Source organism: Falco naumanni, chromosome 3 (genome assembly GCF_017639655.2).
Source record: "Falco naumanni isolate bFalNau1 chromosome 3, bFalNau1.pat, whole genome shotgun sequence".
Taxonomy (NCBI): domain Eukaryota; kingdom Metazoa; phylum Chordata; class Aves; order Falconiformes; family Falconidae; genus Falco; species Falco naumanni.
In genome coordinates this window covers 58,805,404-58,829,526 of record NC_054056.1, presented here as the reverse complement: position 1 = coordinate 58,829,526, position 24,123 = coordinate 58,805,404, and the positions used below count along the sequence as shown (strand labels likewise).

Here is a 24,123-nt window from a genome sequence, read left to right as displayed (position 1 = left end):
CAGAGGACTCTAGCATATGCATTTTTCTTCTGTTTCCCCCCTCCTTCTTGGAAGCTTCAGAAACTACAGCTTTTAAACGGTTAGGGAAGCTCCCTGTTGAAACACATTGGGCACCTGAGACTTCGACATGTAGATGTGGCACTTAAGAACGTCGTTTAGTGGTGGACTTAGCTGTGCTAGGTTTATGGTTGGACTCCATGATCTTAAAGTTCTTTTCCAACATAAACGATTCCATGAGTCTGTGATTCAGGTCTGCGACACGACAGCAGCTGCAAGCAGCACCCTGCACTCATCTGTTACCTCTTGTGGTGCTGCTCCCAGCCCGAACTGCCCAGGGCAGTAAGGGATAGGTTAAGGATCACTTTGTGCTCTCCCACAACGTTCATGACATTATGCAAACAACTACATCAAGAATTTATTTATTGATCTCACTTTTTAAAAGAGGAAATGTTAGGAAAAAACCTGACAGCACAGGGGGAAAAAAGGTAGAAGAATTTTGGGTCCTATGAGATAAGTGTTGAACACTGCTTCTTTGCAGAGAGCGCAGAAACACCAGCTGGCAAGGCATTTATTTTTGCTTCAGAATGTATTTGAGCAGTAAACAATTTAATAAACTTTCCTTTCTAGTCATTTCCAAGCCTTTTCTAGAAGACAGCTATAAATTGTGTGGAAAAGATATGTATAATTCTGTCTCTGGTGTGCATCAAAATTTTTGTTATTTAGAGACTTTGGTGGATTTTTTGTGGACCAAATAGTAGTACTGACCCCTTAAAACAAAAAAAAAAACCAACCTTAATATCTTTGGTTGAGAAAATAGGTTATATTAACCATCTCAAGTAAATTTTCACTGTTTGCTGTTTTGAAGTTGGAAAAATCTACTACTTTCAGACTAAGGAAGTGTCTTTTGAGAGAAGTGTCTTTTGCGAAGTGTCTTTTAGGGCTCCCCAGTACAAGAGATCTGGAGCTACTGGAGAGTCCAGTGAAGGTCCATGAAAATGATGGACTGGACCATCTTACCTGTGAGGAAAGGCTGGGAGAGCTGGGGATGCTTGGCCTGGAGAACAGAAGGCTCAGGGTGGATCTCATCGATGTATATAAATATATTGAAGGAAGGGTGTACAGAAGGAGGAGCCAGGCTCTTTCCAAGTTTACCAATGACAGGGCCAGAGGCAGTGGGCACATACTGAAACACAGGAGGTTTCCTCCAAATATCAGAAAACACTTCTGTACTGTGACTGTGACTGAGGACTGGCACAGGTTGCCCAGGGAGGCTGTGGAGTCTCGGTCCTTGGGCTTATTCGGGAGCTGCCTGGGCACAGTCCAGGCCACCGGCTCTGGGTGGCCCTGCTTGAGCAGGGGCGTTGGCCCAGTTGACCTCCAGAGGTTCTTCCAACATCAACCATTCTGTCATTATGTGAAGATATGTCATATCTTTAAAGAAGTTTTCGTATACTTACTTTCCTCTCCTTTTTCACCTTCCTGTGCTGGAGATTTGCCTTATTTGAAGCAGTTGATTGCAAGCCAATCTAAATCTTTCGTCTAGACAGATAAAACTGTTCTTTGCAGCGTATCTCGCTTGCAATCATGGCAATTCCACAGGTGCATAGAGCAGGTTTGTACTGGATTTATTTTGCCTTCCATCTTAGCTTGGGCTATGCAGACTGTCCACTGATGGCTGAAACTGGTGAATCAGTGTGTTTATACAACATAACATCAGAAGATGTGTCCATGTGGATGCAGTCATGATTGCTGAGATACCCCAGCTAACTTTATGAGTATCAGAAGCATGATTGTATTAGTCTAGGACAATGCCATGCTAATGTGGATAAAGAAGTCCAAGATAATTCATTGCTCATGTTTGTTACTACACTGTGGAGTGTAAGCCAGCCTTGAAGTTGTTGTTCTGCAGCCTGGTTATCTGCCCTCATTTTATTTCAGCATAGAGTTCAGTCCCCCAGGATGTAATATAGGACATATTTGAACAATTTTGCTGTTCCTAAACTGAAATAGAAAAAACTGACAGTGTTTGTCTTGATAAATCGTATCTTAATTGGCCCTGAAGATAGGTTCCCTAAAAGGAACCTGAGTTCTGTTATATAAAGAAAAACAATTGTTTTAATGGAAATTGGAAGGAGTTTTCATTTTGTTCCAGCAGAGTTCTTAATTTTGTTGGCAAAAATAGGAGCAATTTTTCAGCTGTCAGTAACACTCCTCTCCATTCTGCCTGAATCTGGAAGTAATGGCCTTCCGCATCATCTTGTTTACTCCTCTTGGTTGAAAAATGTTGCAAATTCAATATCAGGTTAGACAGACACATTTGTTTATAAAACCTATGAGGCTGCTGGAGTACCAGTTTTCTGAGTGGTTTATAAATAGCAGTATTTTAGGCAGGGGTAGAGGCGTGAATGGGGAAGCTTCAGAGGGAGAGAGCGTAGAGCTGTGACCCAGAGCAGCATTCATGCATGAAATGAGATATTGTACAGTGGACGTTCTTATTTTGGCTAATGTAGCCTCAGGCAGAAAATTCTCTTGCTGCATTCTTGAAAGATTTTTTTTTCTTTTCCTCTTTAACCTTGTACATTAATTATCGCTTTGCGGTTTCTGAACGATAAATTGGTCATTTTATAGAGAGGAAAGTGCATATTCATGTACTTCAGAAACAGTGAGTGAATGCGTGCTTTTTCCACTGGCATCACTGTACTCAAAATTGTTTCCTATAGACTGGCTGCATTTTCCTCAAAAATTTGTACACCTTCTAAATGTTGTCCCGATGTTCAAGGACAATCCAAAATTGTGTATTTTGGGATTTTGGTCTGTTGACTTCTTTTGTTCGTATTTTCTTCGCTTTTTATTAATAGCTTGGCTTTTTCCAGTGGAATTGTGAGGAGATTCATCAGTGCATGCAGATCTTCAATGAAAATTAATGGGAGCAAAAAGTACATTTTAATTGCCAGTTAAAGCCATGTTTAGAAATTTGCTACTCTTAGAAATATTCCAACTTTTGTGTAAAAATAGGGGAAAACCAAACATCTTGGTGAAAAACATCTGCAAGAGGGCAGGAAAATCAACCCATAATACCTGTTATTGCCAGGAATAGTTAGGTTAGTTAAGTGTTGGAGAGCTGAACTGGACAGCTTCTTAGACTAAAACTTAAATAAGAATTGATTAAAATATTCTCTATATTCACTCTTGATTCTTTATGCTTACTGTTTAAAATACATGAAACAAAGACCAGTTTAGGAAAAAAAAGTCTTTGTTTCTCTTAATATTGTAAGTATCTTCTGTTGTAGAATTGAGGCTCTGGCTCGGTCTTACAAGAATACAAGTTACATTTAGGTTTCACAACAAGTTAAATGAGTTTTTTCAACCCCGAGCTACTTTTCAGTGGTATGGAAACTGTCATCTTCTGAAGAGGTAAACCAAAGACGAAAAGAACTCATAGCTGATGTGCCATGCCAGTAATACCTGAGCCGCATTGGGTGGTCCTGGATTTTGGTTGCCTACTGGTGGTATGATGTCTGGGAGGTGGTCCTGGACTGTTATTTTGGAGGGGGCGGGGAATCAGTCCTGGGAAGCAGGCAGTAAAATAGATCAGTCCATCCCAAATTGCCTAGCTAATCCTATATTGTAATTTCAGGGGACAACCCCACCCCCCCCCCCCCCACCACCCCCCCCCACCCCCCCCACCTCCCCCCCCCCCCCCTTATTTTTGTATGTCAGTATAGTAATGATAATGTTGCCAGTCTCTCTGAAGTTCTGCAAAAAGCCACCTGATTGTGAAGTACCTGGGGTCTGTGTTGCTGTTTGTAGTACTTGTATCTCATGACAGCTGACTATACTTGGCATCCTTTGGTCATGGTAACCATTTCATATTGCAAGTGAAATTCTCTATTCTGCTGCTTTGATAGATGTTTACTAGGGCTGGCTAAAAAATAAATACTGATTTCTTATATGATAAAATGGAGATTATTGCATGTATTCACTGTATTTCAACAAAATGTTTAACTCTAATTCCACAAGAGGATGTAGCACAATTTAATTCTCTTGTTCATCCTTTTGAGTTACATATTCTGGGCCTTTTTAAAAATTTATTTTACATACATTTTACATTTTGCACAAAGGTAGTCACTATGCAGATTACTGAAATACAAAAGTGAATTTTATAGCTGTCTAATCTGGGCCAGGAGAAAACTGATTAGTGCTGCTTAGAAATGCTGACAATTTCTATTTGTCTGAAATTAAGTCTTGTTTAAAAATGTAATTTTTCTTGGCAAGAAGCTCCTACAGATTTCAGACCTCTTTTGGACAGCCTTTACTACTTTTAAATGGAACTTTTGAAATACTTTCCACTTTATTTTCCACTTTTTTGTTAAAACATGAAGATTTTCGTAGGAAAGATTATGATCTTTACCCATAACTAGTTATAAGGAAGATACTAAATACAGTGTGTAGAAATACCTACTTTGCACTGTGTATCTTCCTCACTTCAGATAGATTGGTCACAGTGTCAGCCTTGACAGCTGTTGTAATTGTTCTAGCAAAGGTAAGGAAGAAAATTTCTGATGTCACCAGATAGACAAGAAGAAAGAAGCCTGCAGGAGGGGAGAAGATTGAGGAAATCTAATAGATCTGGCTTGAAGAGCTCAATTTTTAATTTTGGTCTCTTTTTCTACTATAAAATCTATCCAATTATTGTTTAGTTTGTGATTAGGTACCTCCTTGGGGTGGATTTTGGCATGCTATTCCTCCTGTATTATAAATACTGACATCACACTAATCTATGCAGATCACTGCTCAATCAATCTGAGCATCTGTGGTTGATTAAACAAAACACGTAGGTGTGAAAGCATTTGCATCTCACATGCCCTGCTGGATCTGGCAAAGGCTGAGGGGAGTGTAAAGGCATGGAAAAGGATTTGTCACTGCGATGCCTACGTGGCAGTTTGGAGATCTAATTGTGATGGGCACAGAGATAATCTGCGTGGGCTGAGTTGCTGGTAGAAGTGGAGACTGGAGAAGCCAGGCTTCATCCCAGCTGCTTGAAGATGTGAATCCAGCTGGACTCAAACCTGTTCCTGTGGCTGCAGTGATGTTAAAGTTCAAATCCATGGGGTTAAAGCTCGCTGGGATGTGCTGGGGGATCCTGTGGTCACACCTGTAGCCATCCCTGCAGATAGCGAGCTGCTGAGGGTCACGGGCTGCCAGAAAGCTGTGGGATGGCCTTGTTCCTGTAGCTGGCAGCCAGAGAGGTGGGCAACACTTGCAGGGAACCAAGCAAGGTGGTGAGTGGGAAGTGTCCTCAAAGTGGTCTGTGGCAGACAGCAAGCACAGGGTAGCTGGACTCTGCCGGTCCTTCAGACTTTGGTATAACCCATGTGTGGCCACTCTCATCATTGCTTCTTCCCCAGGTTTGCCTGTTTATTCTCTCCTTCTGTCCTTTCTTTATCTTCCATGTAATTGTTGTGCATTTTGCCTGACCACAGAGAAAGGAGGTAGTAAAGAGCAGATGAAATAGTTTGTGTTGAGTGAGAGGAGTAGGGGGACAGGTGGACTTACCAATAACTGATCAGACATTTTATAATCCTAGTTCGGCCATTGTTCACTGCACACTGGTAACAGCGCTCAGATAAGAATGAGGAGAACCAAACTGATCCGTCTCAGCAAATCTTGTGAATTAAGTCAGTGGCATCAACAGGTGAGCAAGAGAGCCCCTGGGTCACTGCTTGGGAGCTCCTCTGCATCGGTGCGGTTCAGCAGGGAGCTTACACAAGAGCAGCTCCCACAGGGATGGTGATGATCAGCTGGGTTACAGACTTGCTGCCCACCTGCCTGCCTCTTTGTGGAAGCAGTTCTGTCTGTGTGGTGAGAAATCACTGAGGAATAAATTGCAATAGTCCCTTGGCTCTGCAGTGAAGGAATGTTCCTTCAAGTAAATACACAACTTAATGAAACCGAGAAAAACAGTTATTTAAAGAGACACTACCCTGTGAAACTGCAGGCTTCCCAACGATGAGTCACAGATGTCAAAGGTAGCAGAGTGGTAGCGCATCTTCAGTTGGGGAGAGATGTCAGCTCTCTACAGTAACAGGATATTTAATTGAGATTTACAGGTTTTGAGTTTGTAAGACTGCAGTGTTAACAGTGGAGAATGAAGTGGGTTTGGTCCACTGAGGGAAGCTGGTGGTGTGCTCTGGGGCTGGCAGACAGAGACCTGGTTATCCCCAGAATGGTGATGTTCGCCTAGGTGTGGTGCGTTGCTTTCTGATAATTTGGTACCTCTCCAAGAAATGTGTTTCCGAAACTGGAAGTCTGTTTGAGCTACAAGTCCTTTTTAAAAAGAAACACTTACTTTTTTTCTGTGAGAACAGGTACATGTAAATCAGTTGTGTGATTATATGCAGAACTGCAATCCTCCTTCTAAACCCACAATGGCAATGTGAAATTCTAGTGTGAAAATCACATATTGTCCAGGAAGTACAAGGAATCCACTTACTGTACAAGAGTTGAGATAGCTTTACTTAAAATGGATTATTGGCTTTGAACTCTGGACTTTGGGAAAGAAGGGTGTGCATTATTGTCCTCTTGCCTTTCTGTGGATGATGATCTTGAAGCTGCTTACGCAAATGTATTGCTAACTTTCTGATTTTGTTCTCGTCTCATGGTATTCTCTTCTTTCCTACTGGAAAGCCTGTCTGCTAGCATGATGGCATTTCATGGGATTTCAGCTCTTGGGTTTCAGGATTGCCTTCCTAATGTTCCTGAAAAATGCTTAGGAGCTGTAAGTCCTCAGAAATTACAAGGAAATAAAATGTTAAAGTCCATTATTGACTAAAAGAAATGCCTGTTTTTATTCCAAATGTGAAATTTTATGGTACCTGACTCATATTTTTGAGTACTTGGTGTTGGCAGTACTGTAATGAGTAGAACATATGGACACCGCTACTGCAAGCTTGCCCAGCATTACTGTCTCGGCAGCAAATACCTTTTATGTATTTGGTCTTCAGGTCAGATTGAAGTATTGACTTCTTCACTGTAACAGTAAGAGTGCCAGCTGGGCTGATGGCTTTGTGGTGTGGACACTTGCACAATACACATAGAGGTGAGATCTCATGCAGGCTGTTCAAAAGCTATCCGCTTGCAACAATTTTAACACTGTTCAGACAAATGCTTATAGAGGATATATTGAGCTTCTCACCTGTCTCTTAATTCTTATTAACATTCAGACCTTGGTGGTTCATCAATTTTATTTTTTATTTTCCCCAGCTCTATGGTCAAACTTTTTGTTTGGTTAAATGCAGAATAATTAAGATCCTCCTATCATTATTTAGTTTCAGTTTTACTGTTCCTTAAATAAGTTTCTCCATGTTTTCTTATGATGGCAGGTACAAGATGTGCCTTGGCCACTGTGCAGCTGCAAGGTTGCCAGGGGGAATGAATGGGCCAGTGTCTCTGTGGTTGGCTGGTTTACACTCCTGTTACAGGGTCACTTGTACTCTTCTTTCCTTAATTTCCTTATTCTCCTGAGACTGCTACGCAGAGAATATTACTTAATCTATAATAGAGAGATTATAAAGACCCAGAATCACCTCTGTTATGAACGCTGGCAATTTGGGGTGGGTGATGGAAGTTCTAAGTTGGCAGTCAAGGCACTTGCACCCTTTTCTTTTTCTTTGTGATCAGGAGAGTTGCATGTGTGTGTACATGTGTTTATACTCATACGCTCCTGTATGTAGTGAACGATGACTTTTTGTTTAATCGTATTGTTCTGCATTATTCAGCCATTACTTAACAGCTCTTTCACACAGAGGTGATGGGGTTTTGTCCTCCTCTTCCTTTTATAGCAAGCTTTGCCATGATTTGCAAAAATGACATGAGTGAGAATGTCATGATGTTCCTCCCTGATGCCTCTCCTGACGCCTCTTCTGACTCTTACTGACAGATATATAGTGTAAGCTCTGCTTCTTCATTTAGTATGGATCATGTTGGCAGTGAGATCAAAGAGGAGGAATCTTGGGAGATGCCAAACAGTTTTTAACTGGCTTCTTACAAAAGCCAAGGGTGTTTTTTAGTATATATACATAAGAATAAAATACTTTTTATTCCTCCTTTCTTTCAACAGCTCCTTCAGTCTTCTTGTGTCACTGCAGAAAATTCTTGAGTTTAAAGTTTACTGTGAACCGTGTTTGTGAATATCTGTTATTACATATTTTACTAAACATTATTACTTACTTTTTTTTCCTTAGTTGAGCAAATACGTCATCATCCCATCCTAGTTCCTCTGCCAAAAACCTTTATAGTGGTTCCCACTGGTGACAGCCAACTTGATCAATCACAGACTGCCCTGCTGCTGAACTCCACTAACAAGCCATTTATAACTACAGCATACTTTTTTCCCTGTTTATTATTTTTTATTTTATGTCTGATCTCAAATGATATTTGCCTTGCTTTGCACAGACTCCAGAGAATAATTTTCAGAAAACTATTTGCTGAGTTTTTGCTTAGCATTTGGAAATATGTTAAGGTATGCAAAATCGCATCTTCTATTTGTAGTCCTATGCTGCGTCTGTTTGTATGCAGGCTGGCTCCTGTCAGGCCACTGGATCAAGATGGACAAGTATTGGTCAAACAATGGCCAGACAAAAATTGAAGGATGCCCAAGTGTTTTCCACTAGGAGATCAACTTCGTTATCTTTTGTTCTTGTTTGTTCTCTACCACAAAACAAAGTTCCAGTGGCTGTGAATATTGGCTCTGCCGTTTTGCTTTTGTGTGTATCTGTATTTTTAGTAAAAGGAAAACAGAACTTGGTACATGAACTCTTACCAGTTCCTGACGTGTAATAGAGATTCTTCTGCCCTAATTTCACCGTAAGAATTATTAAAATGCCAGATTTTCTCAGAACTCCAGTAAAAGATGCAATTTTAGCTACTTTAGCAAAGGTATTATCGTGACCTCAACCAAACCCATACGTTACTTTCAGTGCATTTTTGTATTAGAGTTCAACATGTCATTGATTTAGACTATGTTATTTCCCAGAGAACAAAATACCATTTGTTACTGCCAGGAAGCCTTGATAAAGGGTGTGGGATATAGAAGGTGTTTTATATAAAACAGTTTATACATAGCCTGCTCACATGCCATTTCCATGTCCTTTATTACCTCTCTTTTCCTTTTTTCCCTGTGCGTTTACTTTCTAGGCTGATCCATATTCTGTTTTCTGTTTGCAGAAGTAACTGAGGAATATTGATTCTTGTCTATGTTGGCATGACAGATCAACCCCTTGGAAATATCACTGAAGTAAGAAATTAAATCCAAGCAGTTGGATTTTTACTCTCTTCATCCTCCACTGAGTACTTTAAAAGCCCAGACTTTTTATATAAGCAGCTGAAGAGAAGCAGAGTCACTGTTGAGTGCATTGTTGTTCTGCTGTAGCTTCCAGATGGTGAGGAAAGAAGTCCTAGGGAAAATGTAGGACCAGCATGTTCTGTCAAAGTCAAGCTTGTGTCTAGATGGAGAGGCTTATGTAAGGCAGCAGGAGAGGAAGGGTGCCTTGTGTAGCTGCTGTTCTAGCAAGTAAACACTGAGTACCTCTCATGTTTTGACCCAGAGGCTGACAGCAAAATGCACTTTTGTGCCTTTTTACTTAGCTCTCTCTGACTTGCAACTTGAGGTCATTCTCTTGCCTTGATGTTTTTTCAAATGCATGTTTATCTTCCTGTTATTATTTTTTTTTTAAGGCTTTGCTTTTCCTGCTTAAGCCAAGCCACTTTTCCTAAGAACCCATATACACCTGCTCAGCTAATTTAAAACAGATATAGCATGTTACTGATTCTAAGTGGCCTTGAGAGGTTGTTGATGGCATTTGGCAAACAATGCAGACGATATGCAAATCACCAGAGGCAGCACAGAGTCTTGTTCATAAAGATAAATTCTGTTTTAAGGTAGCTTTCTAGTTTGACTTTGAAAAAGTGTGGTAGTGTAGCTTTAAGCTATTGGTATTCTCAAATGTAGTTCAGTCAGTGTATCTCAGTACCTTATGGGGACCTCTGGCTACCCCTCTAGCGCTTAACTTGCCCGACATCTGCATTTTGTTTTGATTTTCCTCTGGCTGAATTCAAATCTCTGCCAGTGAGTGCTTTCTATGTTACCCTCTTATAACTATTTCCCGTTGATTTTGGAGCGATTGTCAAAGGCAGTCTCTATTTATTTCTGCTATAAAAATGTGACTAGCAAGAAAAAATGTTTTCTCCTTTTGATTTGGATACAACTTCTTCAGCCCTCACAGGTTCTGTCTTAACTTGGTTACTCGGGTGTTGTCCTTAGCTTTGCTTCTATCTATACATAGAACTTTCTCAATGCAATTTGTTGGTGCTTTGTCCTCAGGTAGGCTAATCTGCTTGGAGGTGGGATTGAGAGTCAAGAGCCCATCTCCTGTTCACCAGGGCTTATATTGCAGCTACTTTGCAGTGAGGACACAGGCTACGTAACTGGAGGGTTGATGGTCCTTCAAAGCCTTCTCATGGTTTTGGCTCCCGGTCTTGAATGCCCAGAAGTACAGACAGGTTTTTTCTGCAGCTGATTGCAGAAGCATATTCTGGAAGCTTGGCTTACAAAGTTGCAGGGAGTTCTAGGACAGGTGCAATTGTGTGTAAAATTGAGAGAAAGTTGTGACTGGAGTTCAGCTTTTCAGTGGTGGTGTCTACACCTGGGAGGGAATCATTCAGTAATGTTGACATCTGGTTTCCAAACCCAGAAGTAAGTCTGAGTGGTGGTCTGCCCTTAGATAATCAGACTTTCTTTTCTTTCCTTTTCGAATGTAGCTTTAGTCCCTCCATTATTTTTCCGTACTAGAAGACCATGTCATGCAGTTAATACCTTTGTAACCACTATTTTACAAACTATTTTATACAGTGCTGTGGCCTTTCTGACACCTAGCTTTTTTCCCTAGACAGAGTATATATTTGATTCTACTGCCTTTTGTTACAAACTCAAGGGAAATGTAAGAAAATTCCTTTGTGAAGCCCTGGACAAAAAAAAAACCCCAAAAAGATCAGTACTTTTTCCAAGCGAGGAGAAATGAAGCTTTGTACTATGGCTCAGTTTTATGAAATTAGGTTTTTTGGCTTCACTGTAAGAGCAGAAGCCTGGCTAAATTATTGTTATGCTCTCAGGTAGAGCAATTAATGCTGTGGCACTGTTCTTCCCATGCTCCTGAAGAATTATCTCTTAAAACTGTAGAATGAAATTTAAATAGTCTTTATCTTGGTCTCTCCCTCTCGCCGCTTCCCCCCCCCCCCCCCCCCCCCCATTATTGGCCTGAAATAGTTCACAATTTTTGAAACTTCATTTAAAATAAAGTTGCAGACATCTCTGAAAAGAGTTAAAATATTGGCTTGGTCAGAGGAGGGCAATAACAGTGCCAAGACTCTTCCAAGACTCTTGGGTGAAGCTACTCTGTTGAGATATTTACTGCCCTTGTGATTGAATCAACTAGAGGAGGATAATTACTGCTTTTTCATATGTCTATTCTGGGAATGGGAGTATGCAAGTTAGAAAATAAAATGTCAACCCATCTTATGTCTATAAGCTTCAGATCAGTACTCGAGAATTATATGAATTTCTTTCTTGTGCTGAGGTCTAAGAGCAAATTAACTGTGAGAGGTCATGTCACCATTTCCTACTCTGGTAATACCCCACTCCTTTGGGAGGACTGGGTGGTCGGGGAAGGGAAGGAATAGTGATGTCTTGGTGTATTGTCTCAAATTAAATTGACGTGTATTCAGGGACTGATGTGTGTATGTATGGTGACTGTCACGCACAGTTAGCAGTTTCATTTGGAGAGGTGCAGGGGGTTACTAGCAATAGCCTTGTCTTAAGCAGAGGGGAATCTAAGGAACATACTACCTCATGCACTTTTTCATTTTGGTGAATTTGCTTTTTGAGTCGTACTCAAACAAGTAGTACTCTTGTTCCTTTGATCACGTCCTTGAGCACCTTCCCCTTGTGCATGCCTTTCTGCCCCACTGCCTTCCAAATAGTTCCTGTGACAGCAGATACCCAGACTGAAAATGTTTGCCATAACTCATAAGTCAAAGTACTTTCAATCCCAGAATAGAGGAGGCTGCATGCAGACTTCATTACACAGTATTCATAACATAAACAAGCTTGCAATTATGTCATAGCAACAAGCGCTATGCTTACATGAAAGTTTGATTCAGGCCTCCAAGAGTGGAAGACCTTTGCATCCAAAATATCACAGCGACCTACTTCTCTGAAAGAGTGCCCTACATAATTTCAGAAATTAGATATGACACTAATATAGTAGGCCATATGGTGCCTTTTGCTGGTGTAGGGTGAACAGGGGGATATTCTTGGGGCCATGCAAATGTCTGTCCACTGACTAGGTGAAGTCAGCTCATTATTAGTTGGTGTGAGGTGTGACGCTTGTTTTCCTGATGTTGTGAAGGCAACGAACTCAAAAGTGCCAGTTGTTTTAAAAAGGCATTTGCTAATAGAATGGGCATGATTCTAAAAACTGGTAACCTTTTTTTTTTTTTTTTTTTTGGACTAGTACTGTCTGCCTTTGATGGCCACTGACAACGCCAGAGGCTACATCTAAAATTTAGACAACTCAGAACTTACCTCTCAATAATTTATAAAGAGAGAGGGTTTCCCAGGAGCAGTTAGACATGTTTAACTGATCTGATCCTGAGCTGCCAGAGCAGGATTATTTATTTTTCTGGTGGTGTTTCCCCAGACTGGCGATGGAGGTTGTTTAATGTGTGAGAGGTGTGTTGCTGGTGCTATGTTGGGGCATTGCGAACAGTAGGAGAACCATTATTGGGTGGTGTCTATGTCAGGGACAAATAACATTAGCCACAAATAACTTGTTCTTCAATCAAAGGCTTCTTTTGGGTTTGATGTAAACGTAAGCTCTATAGCTAGTCATCCAAAGGAAGAGAGGCCTTATAGCATCCCTTGAAGCAGGGAGGAGCTGGTGGTGGAAAAACAGGAGGGGAGAATGACCCTATATTCTTCATTATTAGTAGTAAATGTACACTTAATTGATAGTACAGCACTGTGTTGGCCCGGGTGAAGCACGTGACCATGTTAAAGGCTGGGTGCGGGCGGGGTGTCCCACCTGCTAAAGCAGCCAGCGGGGATGCAGCAGGTGGGGTCAGCAGCACGGGCCATTCCCAAGGGGATGGGAAGGGATGGCGGGAGGAGCAGGCAGAGGTAACAGCAAGCTGCAAATCCTGCTCCTTGTTTGGCAGTGGAGTCACTGCCCAACAGCTGTATGTGAATTTCAGTTGTCAGCACATTGGGATGGCAGAGAAGGTTTCAGGACAAGATGGTGCCTTACTCAGAAATCAGCTGGTTGTGTGGCCTGGAGTTCTTAAGCATTTGGTCCTTGCCAGAGTGCCGGATGGTTTTACCTGTGACAGTTTTACGCAGTGTGTCTTCTTTTGCTCTGTTGTACCTTGTCGAATTGCCATAAAGTAACATCCCTCCCTGGCACGGTACCCACTTGTTATTTATTTATTTACATTTGTGCATCATTGTAGAAATTACGTTTGCAGGTGAAAAAAAACCCCCACAAACCAAAGGATTTTGTTTCAGCCCTTTTCCCATAGTTTCCTTTTAGATTGATGGAAAATTTTTTGCCTCCCCCCTTTTTTTTTTCCCTAAGTAATACCTTAGGTAATACCAAAGTGAGCTTTTCTGTAGTGCCCCGTCCAACAAGAATGTCCTTTTTCTGAGTACTGCCCACATTTTAGGTGTCTGCTGCATAGGTTTTCTGTGTAATAACTCTTGTGGCAATCTGCAGACCTCAGCTGAAATACCCTTCTAACAAAACTGCTTCTGAGAGACAATAAGAAGCAGCGCTGCTTTGGGCACACTGAGGCAATTCAGGTGGTGCTGCTTGACATGTGTGCAGGGCAAGGCTTTAAAGAGCAAAATGCAATGCATGGGCCATCGAGCAGGCGGTGGGGATGTCTGGAGTTCCTCCTAAAGGGGGACTGCGCAGATGTGGAAGGCTCCTTCTTCATGCTCCCCTCCTGCCAGCCAGCGCAAGCACTGCGAGTGGTTGTCAGTCCAGGAAGTTGGCATCCCTTCACAGCCTGGTGTGTGTGTTTTTATTAGGTGGCATCCATGGGGATAATCTCATTTTGGCATTTAACCATAAGGTAAATGTTCAGTGACCTTTGGGCGATTTCTGCACGTAACACCATGTGCTGTCAGCTACTTGATATTGGTGGTGATAGTGTTTCTGGCAGAGCCTCTAAGGTGGGAGCCCTCATTGTTTGGGGGCTGCCTTGTTTGCTGACAGACAGGACTATCTTCACCTGCTGCCAGCACAGGAGGCACCTGCTGATCAGAAACTTCTTTTATCACAATGTTCAGTTTGCTGTCTCACAGCTTTTTGAAAGAGAGGCGTTTCATCTCTTGAATTTGGAAAGGAATGATATGGTTATATTAAGCAGATGATGCCTATCTGTGACTGAAAGGGGGTTTGTTTGTTTTGGTTTGGTTTGTTGTTTGTTTTTTTTTTTTTTAAGATGGCAGTTACAGTGGGGTATAGTGCAAGTGTCTCAGCTGCAGACGTGAGATGAGTCAGGTCTGGATAACTGTGCTCCTGCAGAGAGTGCCTGGGTTGTCCTGAAGGTTCCCTCTCCAGAGCTGTCTGGTCTTTCTCCTTCTTCTGTCTAGATTGGAGAGAGAGGCTGTGTAACTTGGGTGTAACTGTCATGAGTAGTAACATAGGGTGGATTGGTTTGGGTTGGTTTTTTTGGTTTTGAAGCAAAGCTGCTATTTGCACTGATGGAGCTTACTGGGGCGTGAAACCAGCCTAAACCCTGTTGGACAAATAGCACCTAAGATGTTCCTGCTGCAGTGTTCAACCAGGCTCTATGCTGATGGTGATTACCAGGCAGATGTCTGCTCTGCATAAAATTTTAGACCCAGCACTGAACTGACACAGATTTTTATTAGATTTCATAGGAGAATGGCATGCCTATGCCATTTTGGAAATGTTGCAGTCCTCTTAGACTTGTAGCTACTTTTTACGTTGTAAAATACATGCCCTAAAACTAGTGCCCATACACTGAACTCTCCTTGAAGAATGTCTTAGGGGTGGACACATAAGTTGAGCTGATAACATGGATGGTTGTGATGATTAAAATATCCCCAAAGGTTAGAATCTGCCTTACCGATTATACTGAGCAGCATTTCTGGGTAGTGATGCCAGTTCGAATGGCATTTGGACGCAAATGATTCTTCTCTTAATGTTTTACAAGCAGAGGATTTTTGAAGAGTGGTGGTTATGTGGGTTGTTGGGGTTTTGTTTTGTTTTTCTTTGATAGGAAAAGGTTTGTTTTCTCTGTGCTTTGCATCATGTCTGGAATTCAAACGAGAATGGGAATGTAACAAAAGTCATACTCAGTCAATGACTTTCAAGCAAAGAAGGAAAAACTGCTGAATTTTGAGTGTGGTAGGTTTTCTTGTTTTTTTGAGGTTTTTTTTAACCTGAAAACACCAACTTCTCTTATCTATTTCCCTTCTTTAATCCAGGAAGGGAGTGCTTTACTCTCAAGGACAAATACATGCGTACCCAAAGTCCCCTGGGTCCTAAAGGTTTTGCCCATTCCCTTTTTTCTTTGCTGTTGCCTAAGGAAATGAAGTGATTTGGCTGGCTCAACCATTCCTTGTTTTTACTATTTCCACAGCTGCTGGCCAACTACCTCAGGTTTTTAAGGTTAATTTGACTTCACTCTTCAAGACAACTGGCAGGGATGTGGGAAGGGTGTGGGATGTGGCAAGCAGTCTGCCAGCTTTCTTAAAACTGCAATAACAAACCCCAGCATAATCTTGAAGGCCTTACTGCTGCCTTCCCTCTGCTGTGATCCAGGAAGGTTTTGGGTGCCTAAAGGAGTAAAACATCTCACAGAGATTTGTATTAATCCATGAGAACACTGTTTTGAAGAAGTCCATTTTTATTTAATGCTGCTCTGCATTTCAGAGTTTGGTTAATATGGTAACTCATATGAATAATGTAGAGATGTAGCACACTGTTTATGACCACCTGTGCACAGTGGTCTGTAATATGGCTAATAAAGGGAGAGAAGCTCCCAGACATGCAGTAGAAGAATGCTGTTCATTAAGAAGTCATTGGGGACCAGTAGTTTAATGCTTGCAAGTAGCCAAGGCAGTTGTGTAGACACAGTCAGATATATAATGAAGATTAAGCTGTTCAGTATTCATTAAACTGAAAGTAACAGTTATATATGGTAGAAAAGAATGTTTTGGGTGCTCTTTGCCTATGGAGAAGCCATTATATTGATTTCACAGAATTCAGAACCTGAAGGACTTCATTAGATTGTCTTAACTTGAGGGTGCAAAAGGCCTTGGAATTTCATTCATATGCCCTTAGTAATATTGACCTCAGAGGTTTTATTTGGATTAAATTGTTGCATGCCACATTCAGAAGAAAGTTCAGAACAGAGGTCACATCAGAAGTTTAAGATGCCTGTCTGGATAAGCTAAGGTACGGGCTTAAACGCTGTGATTCAAACACTATACTAAAAAAGAAAGCAAAAGTGTCATTAGACCACTGCAGGAAAATTCCTTTGGGGTTCCAGATTTGGGGAGATGCTGCCAGTATAATTGGGTACAGCCAAGTAACACCCACCAGATTAAGCACTGAAGAAGTAAAATTCTCTGTGTTACCACTGAATATTGTTCCATCCTACCCAGTGATTCTTGCTGTGGCATAGCATTTCAGGGGACTGCTTCATTTTGTAGAAGAAAGTAACACTGGGGTGTACAGCAGGGGAGAATCTCCTTGGTGTGGTTGTTGTCATTGTTGCCTTGTGCAGAACGGTATTAGTAGCCACTGAGTGTGGTACTATTAATTATCTGCCTTTGGTTTAAGAGATTGAATAGGGGATTCATAGTTTAAGGGTCAGAACTGGTCACTGTAATTATTCAGCTTGAACCCTTCCTGTTAGAGTTAGCCATTTAGTTTTTCCTATAAATTATGTGGAAGCATATTTTTTAGAGAGAAATACAGTCTTCAAGACTCCATGTGATGGTGAGTCTACCACCTGGCAACCTGTTCTTGCGTTTAATTACCCACACTGCTAGAAAATTGAGTCTTAATTCATGATAATTTATTTATTCTAGATAATAAAGCCTTTGGGGCTGTCTGTCCTTTTAGTAAGTGTTTTTACAGTGCCCAGCACAAAAGGATCTCTGACTTCTGATGGGAGCCTAGGTGCCACCAGAATGCGCAATGTTAGCTTGGAAAAGTAGACAGTGTTTCTCTTTACTCAGTCTTAAAGCATATAAGCTTAAGGAGTTAGGTTCCTCTGTGCAGTGACTTCTTTTTCTTCCCTTGTATTTCCCCTCCTTATTTTACAGACTATATGGTGATGTTCTCAGTAAGGGAATGAGCATTGTTTTTCACTTCTGTTGTTTTCTGGGGCTAACACTAAAAAGTTCCCCTTTTTCAATTCATCAGCTGCATTGACAAATTACTCTTTGGCAAAGAATACAGCACAGTAATCTTGGAGTATAATTTTTATGTCAGTCTGGTTTCCTTTATTTCTGACAAGGGTATTGCTGGGCAACTGAAAGATATGGCTATATATTTTTGTAAATGCATTAATAAGAATGTTCATCCTTGCATAGAAAAAGTGTTTTAGAATAAATGTCCTGGTCAGACAAAGGAATAGTTAAAGTCTGGAGGAAGTATGCAGCATGACTACACATTTGCCTGATTTCGGGTTGCTGAAATATTATCTCATATAGGTTGGGACTAAAAAAGGTGTTAGGTTTTTTGAATCAGCTGCCAGTGGCTCCAACAGGCTCTTGGAAAGCCAAGGATTAGTCAGATGGAGGAATGTCTTGGCCAAAACTCTCTTTTCTCTGGCTAAACCTACTCCCTTGGCAGTGCCGCATTGTATTCTTATAAAAGCTGCTGTGGAAGCTTGAGGTCAATGCAAAATTTCTTTATGAGTATTGGATCCTCCTGGGAACACTTAAATTAGATTGAGAGCTCCTTCTGCTCTGGAATGTAATGGTGAATATGGGCCATTTCTAGGACATTTTGTTTGTTTTATGAACCTGCTTCTCCAGATTCTCCTTTTGTTTATCCAATCACTACAAATGACTTCTTGACAAGGCAGGTGATTTTGTCTGCCGTGCATTATAGCAAAGAACTGATGGCTCCAAACAATAGACATGTTGTTCCCATCTCAAGATGTCAAGGGCAAGCGTCTTTCAGCTGTGATTACCCATATGCCGTCTTTGGTTCCATCTGAGATGTCTTAATCTTTCCTATGTTGGGAGGACGCCTTACAACAAAACATTACCTAGCAACAAAAATACCTCCGGTTGGTTCAGGGAAAGCAGCGGAAGAGTTGTTATTAATCATGCTGAGATGCTGCATTGTGGTTTAACAAATTGGAAAGGAAAGGCCAGATTAAATATTGACATTTACTATATTCCAACTGTGTTAGCTTTCACTTTGGCTGACATGAAAATGTATATTCAGTGAAAATGGGAAATAAAAACCCTTGTCTGTGTTCTTTTGGATAACCTGATGTGGAGGAAAAAAACCCAAAACTAACAGTGATTTTTATTTGGGGAGGATGCAGATGTAACCTTCCAAATCTGAGAGGCTGAAGGGACTTAAATTCTGGTCCAAAGGGCTACTGGAGTTTGAGTGTCAAGATTACAGGGTAGACTGTCTTCAAAGGAAACCATTTTATTTTAAAAGAAAACTTTTAATGAGCTCACTGTGTTAAAAAATGGGTTTAATGAATGGGTATCATAGCTGTGAAAGACCTGAGACTTATCAGCAGTCTACAGTTTGCTGTATTTGAAGAGTAAATTTCAGTGCATTTCCAGCAGATTAAAGCCTGACTTTGTTTTAGCCATCTCTATTCAACAGCGATAACTTTACATGGCTAAGTTAGACCTTGGTGTAACAGATCTCCTTGACCCTAATGTCATATGCTGAGTTCCACTAAAGATTCTAGAGAAAGGATGGCATCATGAACTGTTACTGAAAATATAAATAGTCCATAACCATATAGGAAAGAAATGTGGTTAGAAATGAGGAAGGTAGTAATGTATGCAGAGGTATTTTGATGTTAAACTGTGCTGTTCTGGAAAGGTTGGGGAACTTTCCACTCTGCTCTTTCTTCTAGAGGTGGTAATTTGGAACCAGTCCGTGTATTGCTGTGTAGGTAGTGTGAGCAAACAGTGTCACGAGTGGGCACGGGTGGGTGGTTGAAATTGTAATTCACAATTTTTCTTCATATGATCTTCACTGAGATGAAATGGTGCCAGATCAGTCAGTCTGGTTTTGCTGAAGCCACTGTTTTCCTGGTGGTAGCTTTTCACTGCAGCCATTGTTTGCTACATGTGTTACCTGCAGATGGTGAGTGAGGAGGAGAACACAGATCTGTAGAAGGACGAGTGCAATTGCAGAAAGGGCTAAAATAATCTAGCATTAATTTCTATCGCACCTTTTAAATTAATCGATTAGTGCAAGGAAAAGAAATTCAAGGCATTACTGTCCAAGCCCCTTTGAAAACTAGAGCTCCATCTTGAAAAAAAAAAAAAAAAAAAAAAAAAAAAAGCAGCTGCTTTTTTTTTTTTTTTTTTTACTGGTTTCAGTAAAGAAATGTCTTGTATTCATCAGCCTAAGAAACAACTTTAGGTTTGCTACTTCCAATGAGTTAACTTGTTCATCTTCTGGAGAGAGTCTGATTTTACAGCCTATGCGTGCAAACTACAAGATTTAAAAATAAAATAAAATAAAAAAAATCTCTAGAGAGTTAAGATTGCTGGGGGATGATGTAGGCTAGTGTAAAGTTTTGAAGTGATGCATATAATGTTCTTGTCAGTTTTTTTTAAGCTGTTGCTGTATCCTTGTAAGTAGTTGAAAAGTGTCTTTCCTCTGGTAATAGCCGTAGTTTGTAGATAATGGCTTGTCAGAAATGCTGTTGTTTCATAAAGATTAGCTATGTGAAAATGTCTGCAAATGCTTTTTCTTGCTTGTCTGCTACTGAGAGGGTACAACAGGAACACAAAAGAGGGGCTGGGAGTACATGGCAAGGAAGCAGTCAAGACTTTAAGAAGTAATAAATGGTGATTCTAGAAGTCCTGGACATCTGTGTGGTAGAGCCATGTGAAGAAGCCTTTTCAAAATCAGTGTTGCTTCTGATTCAGGAGTGTCCCAGAGAAACCAGCTCACTAGTTTGTCATCAAGGATATGTGGTGACAGATCAGGTAGTAGGATTTTTAAGAAGGGTAGAAAATCAGATTGCTTGCCTTCACAAAACCTCAGCATTTAACAAAATGTGTGGCTTTACACAAAGTAAGTAATTGGGGAATATCTTGTGTTTGATATTTGAAATTGCCACAAATATAGTTAACAAATTAAGAAACAATTTGTATTTTGGACTTTTTATGCTAACATCAGTGGGAATTGAACAATGTCTTGATGCTCTGAAAAGCAACAGGCCAGTCTTGATACAGGTTTTCTCATGGATCTCCAGACTTTGATGTAGTCTGACTCGCAGCTGCTGGTGTGAAGTTGCTGTTGAAGACTGAGTGAGAAGGTAAGCTGTACAGGATCGTGAACCACAAAGCAGATAAGGTGTAAGCTTGCTGAGAAACACAGTTTAGAGCCAACTCAACCTTGTCACAAATTTCTGTCAAACTTGGTAAATAATTTTTTAGGGAAGTATTTCAGTATTTGAATTTTTAAGTTGTCAAAACATTTCATTTCAGAATCTTTCTAAATTTTAAATTTCACATATTTTTTACAAGACCAACTTACGTTGGAGAAAATTTAAGTACTAAATGCAAAAAAACACACAAAACAAAACCCCAGAAAAAAGCTTTGTTTGTTATTCACTTAATCACTATCCTCAACTGCCCAATTTCTGTTTGAATTGAAGGGAGAAGGGAGCCGAATATTCTTTTCAGTCCTGTGGTTATGATGCACAATTAGAACAGGGCAAATAAGAAATACTTCAATTACATAGAAGCTTTTTTGCTCTCAGGAAAAGATTAATCAACCTGGTTTTCAGTGATTGGAATTCAGGAAAGCCATGTTAGAGACTCTTTTTATTTCCTCCCCTTTTATCTTCCTCCTGCATTGCTACTGTAACAGGTTGGGGGAGGAAGGAGGTTTGGCAGCCAGCAGGAATAAGAGCACTTGTCACCACTTGAGAGGATTTGGGAGAATTTCTTCAGCAGATTGGAGGGAAGAGTAAGAAGTTCACATCAGCCTAGAGGTATGTGTGAGATTTGCTGAGTGACTTTTGTGGTAGATGCCCTTAGTACACCCTGTTGTCAAAATCCTCTTGAGTTTATTTTATTAAAAAAGAAATTCTCCTTGTGCCCTCTTTTTATCCAACAGACCTCCCTTTCCAGTTATCAAAATCTTAGCTCAGTAATGACAAAGTGGCCTGATTCCCTTCCTCCAGCTGCAGAGTGCTGCTGTGAGTTCCCGTGTAGTGGCAAGAGAGAGAGACCTTTTTTTTTCCCTGCATCCTAAAGGCACCCTAATGTCTGCCACCTCATCTGATTGTCACAGCTCCTCCAGCGATCACAGACACCTCACCACGGCTTTCCTGCTCCAGCTGCTTGCACCCACAACATGCCGCATATTTCGTGTCACAGAGAATCTGGCATACCCAGCAATCTGCCTTGTTCTCTTTTCCCTGCTTTGGCAGGACACACCGAGGGCAAGCATTTTGGCTCAAACTTGGCCTGTCACAGTGTAGGGTGTTAACTCCCCACAAAACTGGTTCGTGGCTGGGACACAATTTTTCCATCTCTTTCTCCATTTTTTAAGTGATACAAATCTGTTAGCATTTTATTTAAAATAAAAATAATCAGAAACACTGAGAGAAGCATGTTCTTCTTGTTGACATAAACCTGAAAACTTACTGAAAAAGCGTGGGCATCCTTGGGAAGACCAAGTGTTCCAATAAGGAATCTCGTCGCAATTGTGGCTTCTTCTTATCTTGTCATTGGACTTTGTCTCCAGGGTAGAAACTGAACGTGGCTAAATCTCTGCTAAGAACCTCTTGAGGGAGCTTTCCTACAGGAAAGAATGAGTGACTCGGGGTATAAGCCAGAGGTATCATCAACCTGTCAGAGTACTGGCACTCAAAAGCAGTTGTCCTTGATTGCTGTGTATTGGTGACATCATGGCTTAAAATTTGACTTGCTAAAAATAATTCCAGTATTTTAAAGTGAAATTGTCCCTTGTAAAAGATGCTAACTTGAGGGACCTAGAGGTGAAAACCTGTTTTGTTGGGATTTGGCAGCAAATGGAAGCACATGAGGATGTGCGTTAGCACTTTGGTATACAGTGCAATATGGGAACGTCTAATACTTGGATGGCATTACTATTTTGCAGGGGGCATATCCAGCCTTTCTCTAAGCAGGCACATTTTTCTGCTGCAAAATACTGAAAAATATTTTAATGTGTCATTTGTCAAATCCATGCTGGTCTTTTTTTGTCAGGGCATGGCCTCAGTTGAATAGGCAGTATGAGAACATATTCCCACCAGGAAAAGCAGCGTGCAGAGCACATCCATTACCATTGTCTTGTCAGTCCAAGTAGCTGAGGCTTCCTGGGCAAAGAATCTTGTTTCTTGGTCCCAGTAACACCAAGCCTACAGATTACATTTTAGCTGTGTTTTTCTTCGTAGTGAGGGAAGATATTTTTTTTCCTTCCAAGTTGGATTTCTGTGCCTGCCCATTCCTCACGCTGAAAATGGGCTTGCTTCTTTATGCTCTGGCTTGTAGTCAGCTTAGGAATAGTCACCACATCCTTGCCAAAGAGAGTCACATTCCTTTCTTGTTCTGACAGAGGTCTCTGGATCATTTTTTGTCTCATGTTTGTCAGGTATCACTAGTATCTAACGCACGTGAGATGAAAGAAGGCACACCTCACTTTGGATGAGCAATTTAGATAAGTTTCATCAATTTCGGTTATCCTTGCTGTTTGCCATAAAGAGCTGTCTGGAAGAAACCATGACACCTTCTGCCTCTCCTCTTTGTGCAGATTTTATTCTTTTTTTTATATATAAAATGTTCCTTTCATGTTTTTGAATCACTGGTAGTGATGAACAAGAAACAAATCTGTAATAAATTTGTGATGCCTGAGCAGTTTCCTCAGCAAAAACTACAAAGAACTTGATTAAAATACGTGCATATAGTAAAAGTGGGTAAGTCTGTATTATGTCTGCCCTGAATTGGTTGAACCCCAAGGAAGCTACTGTACTACTTTCATGTGGTAGACTGTGTATTTTAAATAGTAAATCCGGTCCAAGGAGTAGTTATGGTGGAATCAAATGGAACAGCACAGATTGAAAAGGCAACATGTCCTGAAACACAAAGTAAAGAAGTAAAGAGCTGGAGTGCAATCTTCAGTATATGGATGCTGATCACAAATGCTAACAGATTTTAAACTGAAATGCTCATCTATATACTTGTATCAAAGGAAAAGAATGCACTCAAATTGTATCCTCACCCTCTTTGATGCGATATGGTGCTGACATTAAAGATGAAAGATGAGAGGAGGAAAAAAGTAGTTTTAATGCAAGAGATTTGCTAGCATTTTTGAAAGATTTTGTTCGTTTTTAATACTGAGAAGATTGTTTTAAGCATGTTAGACTTTTGAACAGGAGAAAATGACCGTATTTGATTTTACCCAACATTCATACAATTGTGCACAACAACTGAATATAAAGGAGTATTCTGAAAGGTGGGATGCAGACATCTGCATGTTGGACCTGAACTGGGGCCTTCCAGACAGGTTCTGACCAGGGAACTGGTCACGGTGTAAGCATGTCCCACAGCCAGGGCTGACAGACCCCCTTAGAGGAGAGGAATGTTCAGCCTGAACTCGCTGCTGTCACAGTCTTTGCAGACTGGAGCAAGTTTGCACGCAACTGTCTTCTTAGTGTGGTAGCTTCAAAAGTGCAATTGTACCCATTATGCTGAGAAACCCTAAGATTTAAAGAAATCAATATGGATAGTATTTAGGTGGTTGGAATCTGCTCTTCTGGAGAGACCTCATGAAAAAGGAG

General features: G+C 40.8%; 1 protein-coding gene across 3 annotated transcripts in view; it reads left to right on the top strand.

The window, feature by feature from the left end:
• The window catches only part of LDLRAD4 (low density lipoprotein receptor class A domain containing 4), a 242,234-nt gene that overhangs the window by 120,970 nt on the left and 97,141 nt on the right, over positions 1-24,123 (top strand). Inside the window, exon 2 of one of the 3 annotated variants that reach the window (XM_040585656.1) lies at positions 9,226-9,295. The exons of the other annotated variants lie outside the window; for them this stretch is intronic. The gene's annotated coding sequence lies outside the window, so the exon portion shown is untranslated. The remainder of the gene's footprint in view (positions 1-9,225; positions 9,296-24,123) is intronic. 3 annotated transcript variants of the gene reach the window in all.